Genomic DNA, 8276 nt, shown 5'->3' with positions numbered 1-8276 from the left:
CTGGAAAACTTTTTTTTTTGGGTCCAAAATTTGACATAAACGTCATACTATATAATAATAATAATGCATTATGTCGTCCAAAATTTGAAAAAAAAAATTGACCCAAATCTTTTGGTCCAAAATTTGAAAAACTGTCATACTATACTATGTCGACCAAATTTTGAAACAAATATGTTGGTCCAAAATTTGACCAAAAATTCATACTAAACTGTCATCCAAAATTAAAATTTTTTTTGAAAAATTTAGTATAGCATGCTAGCATTTTTTGGACAAAATTTTTTTGTAGACAAAATGTTTTTGTCCAAAATTGGACCCAAAATGTTTTTGTCCAAAATTTGACCCAAAATTTTTTGTCCAAAATTTGACCCAAAATTTTTTGTCCAAAATTTGACCCAAAATTTTTTGTCCAAAATTTGACCCAAATTTTTTTGAAAATGTGAAAAACTTTTTGAAAAAAACAATTTTCGTCCAAAATTTGAGAAAAAGTCATACTATACTATGTCGTCCAAAATGTTTTTTTTTTTTTTTTGACAAATTGAGTATAGCATGTTATAGCAACCTAAGGAACTGATTTCAATGAATACAAAGTGAGGACCGGCCAAAATGTCCTCACTCCGTAAAAATGACCTCACTTTGTTGGTTAAAAACCCTCACTGGTCCTCAGTATGCCACAAGTACAGGAACACACACACACACACACACACACTCACTCCACTGACACAAAACATTAAAGCCCCATACCTCAGGCATCAGTACATCACGGGAAGTATCTGCTGATGAGAAGAGGAAGGGCAGGAAAGTGCAGTGGTTAGAGGGGGAGATGAACGAGACTCAAGAGTTTCAGAGGGAAAATAAAGAAAGAGGAGAAGATGTCGAGCTGATGAATAAGGCAGAGGATGTTGTTGGTCGGTGGCACAAGGGATGGACGGTGTTCAGGTATAAATAACTTTGAGAAAGAGATTTAAAAAGGTGAGGCGAGGATAAAGTGCTGCATGTTAACAGAGGGGGGAGATCTTTTTTGTTTTTGGGGGTCCAGTCTTGGCTTGTGGGAGAGAGCCTATACATTTTTTCTGCAGTGAAAAACAGACAAGAGCATTTATATTGGTCAGAAATCAGCACAACTCAGACGAGGAGAAACCGCAGCACTGTCATGATCTGAGACCAACAATGGAAGATTGGATAAATGCAGATGCTGAACTGCTGGGAAATGCAACAGCGTATGACAGGCGTTACCACAGCGAGGCTATTAAGTTACTGGAGGATGAATATCAAAGAAATGAAGAGCGAGAGAGTGGGGGGAAAAGAAGAACATTGAACAGTGAAAAAAAACAAAAAAAAACTTTTCCAACTGATAACATTTATTTGTGAATGAGTGGATTCTGGAACCTCCGTGGAAGGATGTATTTGAGCAATGGTGGTGAAAGAGGAGCATAGGGTGGAGATGGAGCCAAAGGAGTGGAAAAAAAAAAGAGAGAGAGAGCAGAGAGGTTTCCCCTGCAGGGCTGTGTGGCTGGCTCTGTGCTCCTGTTCTGCTAGGAGGCCGTGGCTGGCTAAATAAACAATCCTAATTGGCTGTGGAGCCCCACTAGTCTGAGGTTTCACTCACTTTCATCCTGGGGAAGCTGCCGGGAAGCTGTGGGAGAGCTGAGGTGAGGCATCATGACAAACACACATGTGCTCAATCATTCACACACATGAGAAGTCGCAGACGCACACACACGCGCACGCACACACACGCGCACGCACACACACGTATAAAGTGAAACTTGATTGCATTCACAGAGGCTGCTGTGCTTTTTGATTCTGGTCGCCGTCTGTTATCAGGTAAATGGTGATACATGAGAATGTGAGCGCGAGCTGAAGTGAATGGCCTCTCCCGCCTGCAGCTTAGCTCAGAGGAGAATAATGTGGCCACCTGCTCGGCACATCTGGGGATAAGCAATCACACGCATACACACACACACACACACACACACACACACACATTTGTGTCCTGCCATACATGTGAGGACACTCAGGCCTGGGACACATCAGAACAACCAAGTGCCTCACTGGCTTATGTATGTGTTGTCTACAGCAAAGTAGTGTGCGTTGAAAGGGAAATCCAGAAAACCTGTTCAGCAGAGTCACATTTTAACATTAGCCTTTGATTATCTTGCCACTCGGTCATCGCACAGACTCATAATAGCATAAAAGCACTCATGATGTCTGGGAAGAATTTAGAACCAGCCCTCATGTTTTGTGAAAGCGGCCTTGCCTCGTCATCTGTGTGTCTTCTCGTCCTCTTATTGGCTGGAGGTAAACAGACAATCGTCATCTCTCTCTACAATAGATGGTGATGCCAATTCAATATGCTACCCTGGTGGTGTGTCCCAGGTCATAGTGCACGCTTTAGTCCCGCATCTTAACCTATAACCACCTTAAATAAATACCCTAAACTTCATATTGTGTTTAATGTTGCATTACAATATTTAACTTTGTTGGCTGACTTTTGATTAATCAGTGCTGGTTTTAAATGAAAGATATTACTTTTTTTTTTTAACAAGACTGGCTAAAAAGTCCTCATAATAATAGAAAATAGACATATTAACGTGCACACACACATGCACATGCAGGTTTTGCGTTCTTTGTGTGGACACACATAGACATAATGTATTCCCTAGCCCCTAACCCTAACCTTAACCATCACAACTAAATGCCTAACCCTAACACTCACACTTACCCTAACCTAAATAGAACTATAACCAGCAAATAAGGGCCTCACAAGGTCAAAATGTCCTCATAGGTTTTTTGACAATTGGTCGACACAGCTTATTTCAGACACACACACACACACACAAAGGACTAAGTTACACCAACAGTATTATGACACTGACTGAAACTGATGCAGATGCAGCAAACTTTATCCTTTATGAGCCGTTCACTGAGGTCTGGTGAAGACATCGATGAGCTCTCAATTTAACAGCGTAAGCATTCTCCACTTTCAACTCGTAATTACGTTTAAAACTAAACAGCCGCATTAATATCTCCCAGAGGAATATGAAAAAAGTCAGTGCGATGGTCATGGAGAAATATTTCTTTGTAATTACTTGTGGAAATCTAAGATCAGAAGTGAAATGATGCTCATCGCTGGCTGTCGTCCCTCTGAGAATGAATGAATGACAAAAGCTCTTCTCCTTCCATAGATAACCTCTGCTTGCAATGTCTAATTCATAACCTCATTTAAAAACAGGTTTCTTGGAAAAAAGGGAAATACCTTTACTTGCTGAAGACCAACTTTTTCAAAGCAACAGAAACACATTGTTTTGAGCGAGTGGAAGAGAAAAAGAAGGGAAGCTCTTTTTGCTCTCAAGAACCTCTTTGGCCCTTGGCCCGGCATAGCTCTGGGAAGGGGGATTGTGAAAGCGGTTGTCATGGAGGAGAGAAGAAGAATCAAGAGCAGCAGAGGAGGATGGGAGAGGAACAGATTTGCTCTCTGGAGATACATACTCTCGATCACTTCTCTGCTTTCAGTGTTCCGTTTTGCAGGATCAGTGGCAACAGAAAAAAAGTAGTAACTGATTCATTTTCAGTCACGCAAATGCTTGTTTTGCTGCTATTGCAAAATATGTACTTAATTACATAAATCCAAAATCTGAAATGTTCCACTGGAAACCACAAATGTCACTCTTACAGTTGTGCAAAAACACTAGGTAATTCATTGCCATGGAACCAATGAAGCTGCAGGATTAGTCGAAAAAGAAACGTCGATTGTTGAATCTCGTCGTTAAAAATTGTTGCTGGGTTAGCAACCTTTCCACTTATGTGTACTTGCAGCTGCTAAGTAGAGCAGTCAATACAGAGTGACCTCTTTCTCTGAAAGGCTCCGTGATTGGAGTTTTATTTCCCCCAAGGCTGGAAGCGGAGCCTGGAGGAGGCGCAAAAGTCTAGCATGTGCGTCTGGGTTCTCCCCCATGGTCCAAAAACATGCAGATTGTGGACAAATTAACCGTAGGTGTGAGTGGTTTGGTCCAGGATGTACCTTTGTCAGCTGGGATTGGCTCCAGCTACCTGTGACCATCATGTGGAGGTTAAAGCGGTTAAACAATGAATGAATGTTGTCCACACCAGCTTAAATCTTTTAGTTCAGTGTTTCCCAATCCTGATCCTGCCCTGCTACAAAACACCTGATTCAAATGAGCGGGTCATTATCAGGTGTTTTGCAGAGCTTGATGATGAGCTGACCATCAGGTGTGTTGGAGCAGGGCCACATCTAAAACATGCAGGGCAGGCGGGGGGATCCCCTGAGGACCAGCATTGAGATACGCTGTCTTATTTCATCCAGTGTTTGGACCAGAATGGCTGTCGCAGCTATTGTGAATTTAACATAAAGTAAAACAGCAGATCTGTGCTGCAATGTGTGAAAGAAACACGCATTAAAGAGAAATGCCCAGGCAAACAGGAGGAGAACATACAAAGACTTCATGGAAACTTCATGGAAAACCAGGAGAACCCTGTTTCTGTGGGAACCGGAGCTAACCATCTGCACTAAAGCAGTAGGTACAACCATGTATCCAAGAGTTTTACTATGGATAAGAGAGATTAAACAATTGGAAAGTTAATATAAGTGTCAGTAAAAGTAAGTAAAAACTCGCCGATCTATAACACCCATCCCATTCTAGTCTTGGCTGGATTAGAGTAGACTGGGCCTTTTAGAGGTTGGGCCGATAGCTGAATCACAGCAGGTATGAGATGATTAACGTGTATTTTACGCAGTTGGACAACGCATTACACAGTCGGAGAAGTATACTGTGGCCATTACAGCATCTAAATCTACTGTAGTAGACTCACAAATGCAACATACGAAAAAGGAGATAATGAAAAATCAACACTCTAAATGTCTTTTATCGTCATCATCACATTTCTGATGACTTGTTTTCGTGGGTCGTGTAATGACGTGTATCGTTTCCTAGCTTTCTTCCACTTCTTCTTCTGGAAAGTCAGAGATCATATAGTGGGTTTAATGGTTCTGGCGACACAGACGAAGCTGTGAATCAAAAGAACGGACTGTAAAAGAACAAGATGGCTCTGATCCAAATGCAGCACAGCCTGCCTCCATCCTTCATCCCCTTATGAACTTTTCATCTTCTTCTGACGACACCCGGCGCTCGCACAGCAGCTTGTTGCGTGACCAACACATCGCAGGAATCCAGACGAGAGCAGGAGACTGTGTGTGTGTGTGTGTGTGCGCGTGTGGTGTGTGTGTGTCCAAATGCACGTACAGTATGACTGTGTTTAGGTTGTTAAACACTCCTTATGCAAGTTGTGCGTATATGTCAGACACCTCATGTATCAGGCAGCACCTCTGTTCTCTGGAGCAAAATTAACAGGAGACGGGGGGTTTTCCTACCCAGTTTGAGTAACCCCCCCCCCCCCACACACACACATTCTTGCCCAGAATTCTTACTGAGGACCCAACCTTAACCCATCTAACCTAAACATAATATTAACCCTAACCCTAGGTCTTAAACCTGAAAAAGCACTTTAAATTTGTGAGCACCTGACAAAATGTGCTCACGTCCTATGGTTTACTCATTGATTTGGTTCTCAAAGATACAAAAGACACACATGCACAATAACATGGGTTAACGAAGAATAAAGGTTCCTTTCTACATTCTTAGAAATAAGGGTTCCAAAAGGGTCCTACTACAAGGGCTGAGGTTCTACCGAGAACCATTTGCTTCTGAAAAACCCCTTCCCAAAGAAAGGGTTCTTGGTAACACTTAATGGTTCCAGTAAGAACCATTTTGATCCAGAGAACCCCTTTAAAACCCCTTTTCCTGAATAAAGGGTTTTAAAAGGGTTTTTGGTAGAACCCTCTAAAAGGGTTCCAGGTAGAACCTTTTTATAAAGGTTCCAAAAAGGGCCAAAAAGGGTTCTCCTATGAGGACAAGCTGAAGAACCTTATATGGTTCTACTTAGCACTTTTATTTCTAAGAGTGTAGGTCAAAGGACCAGTGATCTAGCTGCCAATACACACATGCACATGCACATAATTATGTCCAAAGACAGACATTTGCTAGAGGGAGCTGGATGTAAGGAGAGATAGCGGCGAGGTGGATATTTAGCGCTAAATAAACAAGGAATCGGATTATTTGATGAAGGCACAAGGGTGGGCGATAATCTCTTTTCCTAGTGACCTCTGTGACTGTGTGTAGATTCAATTCCATTTCCCTGGCAGCTCACTTACAGTAAGAGAGAGAGACAGAGAAAATGAAAGAGGGACTTAGCGCCGCACAGGCAGAGGAGGGAGAGCTTGTGAGTGCGCTTCTTCCGAAGGCGGCCGGCGGCCAACAACAACAGCCGACTCCACTAGGTCGGCACAGGAAGGGGGAGGTGGGGGAGAGTGTGTGGATCTATGTGTGTGATTGTCGTAGGCTACCTTTGAAGACTAATTTCAGGAATAACACCAAGAGCACAAAAGCTCTGTCCCAGCTCGTGTGAAGGTTCTAATAATGGCCGACGCATTTGTGCGTGTGTGTGTGTGTCTGTCTGCGAGTGTTTGTCAAAGCCTGAGCCGTGTGCGCCCCGTGCTCCTCAAGTCTTCCAGTTTGTTGATGCTGAGCCAGAGGGTCTTTCAGCTGTGCTGGTCCCGGGGGAGTCTTCACACCACATTCCTTTCCCATTATTCCAGGCGTCTCTTTACGAGCGGCACCGTCCCCTAGATCTCGGCTGGCCTTTCCTCTCGTCCCTGATGTCCTGTGTTGTCATCGTTTTCTGGTCATTTGCTGCTGCTGCTGCTGCTGCTGCTGCTGTTGCAGAGGTGAGAGGTGATGATGTGTCAGAGATCAGGAGGAGGGAGGGGCGGGACGTTAAAAGCATGTCTAAGTGTGTGCATAAAAGACACACTCTGGGTGTTTTGAAGTGGGAATGAATGAAGTACTTGCATGAGACTTGCATTGAGGATGGTGTACAGTGCACTGCCCTGGGTGTGGTTTTCATAAAAGCCCCAATAAGTTTTTTACCACACTCTAACTCATGTGATGTTTTTATTACTACTTGTATTTGGGTGAAATACATCAAATATACATACTTACTTGCACCTTAAAGGTGCATTATGTAATAAATCTAAAGCAACTGGCCATAAAATCCTCCTAATATGTCACAGAGACTCATGAATAATCTTCATATAACAAACTGAACTCACCAACAACAACAGTACAGACAAAATATTTTCATTAAAAAAATATTTTGCACACTGCAAATCATGTTTATGTTTTGAAATCATGTTTTGGCATGTGCCGCCACCTACCACGTCTACCAATCATTTCATTCAGTAGAGTCTCAGCTGCCGAGCAACCACGGGTTGCCAGTTACGTCAGAAAACGAAACCTAAAAGACCTCGGTATTATGAATTTGAATGTAATAACTGTTTTTGGCCACATTCTTACATATGGCACCTTTAAATATCCCTTTAAACTAGATCTTGACTGAATTCAACCCACGAGAGCCTGTGTAGGCTACACCAGGTGAAGGTAAATTCCCCCCTCATGCATTTCAAGAAGGACCTTGGACTGTAACCTAGACAGACAGAGAGACAAACATCTGCTACAGTGAACAGGTGTCCCGGGATCTCCAGTTCCACATGGATCACTGATAACCCAGCAGGGAAACACCATCGTTGTATCACTCATGCTCTTCCTCCCACTCTCTCTCTCTGGCCTCTTTTACGCATCACTTCCTCTCTTCTTCTTCTTCTTCTTCTTCCTCTTGTGGGTCTCAGTGACCTGAGCGGGGAGGAATGCTCATCGCAACTATGTCGAGACTTTTCAAGGTCTTAGATGAGTGGGGATGAGTGTGTGGAGCCTCAGGCCTGTGGACGGTGGAGGGGGGGGGGGGGGGGTGGGTCTTGTGACTGACTGACAAGTCCAGGTGAAAGTGGACTGGGTCAACTGTGTGTCACGGAGGACATGCCGGCTCCAGCCAGACTATGCCTCTGTGGGACCGAAGGGCGAGAGGTCAACTACAGCTGTAAGCCAGCGACAAGGGAAAGTGGTAGCTTTCTGACCTTTGTGTCACATGCTTATGTCATGAGGGTAAAAGTGCCTTCTGCCGCCTCTATTTTGAATTTCCCTTTACTGTACCATGAGCATAGCGTGGACCAGGGAATGTAGAGGAGGATTAAGATAAGATAATTAGTAACTAGTAAATCTAGTTAGAGAGTTAAGGATCTCACAATTCACGTTTTTCTTTATTAAAGAAAGTAAACTTTATGTCGCTGTACTGTACAAGCTGGA

The sequence above is a fragment of the Microchirus variegatus genome (assembly GCF_963457635.1).
Source record: "Microchirus variegatus genome assembly, chromosome: 14".
NCBI classification, from domain to species: Eukaryota; Metazoa; Chordata; class Actinopteri; order Pleuronectiformes; family Soleidae; genus Microchirus; species Microchirus variegatus.
The sequence above is the reverse complement of the archived record's forward strand: the minus strand, read 5'-3'. Positions refer to the sequence as shown.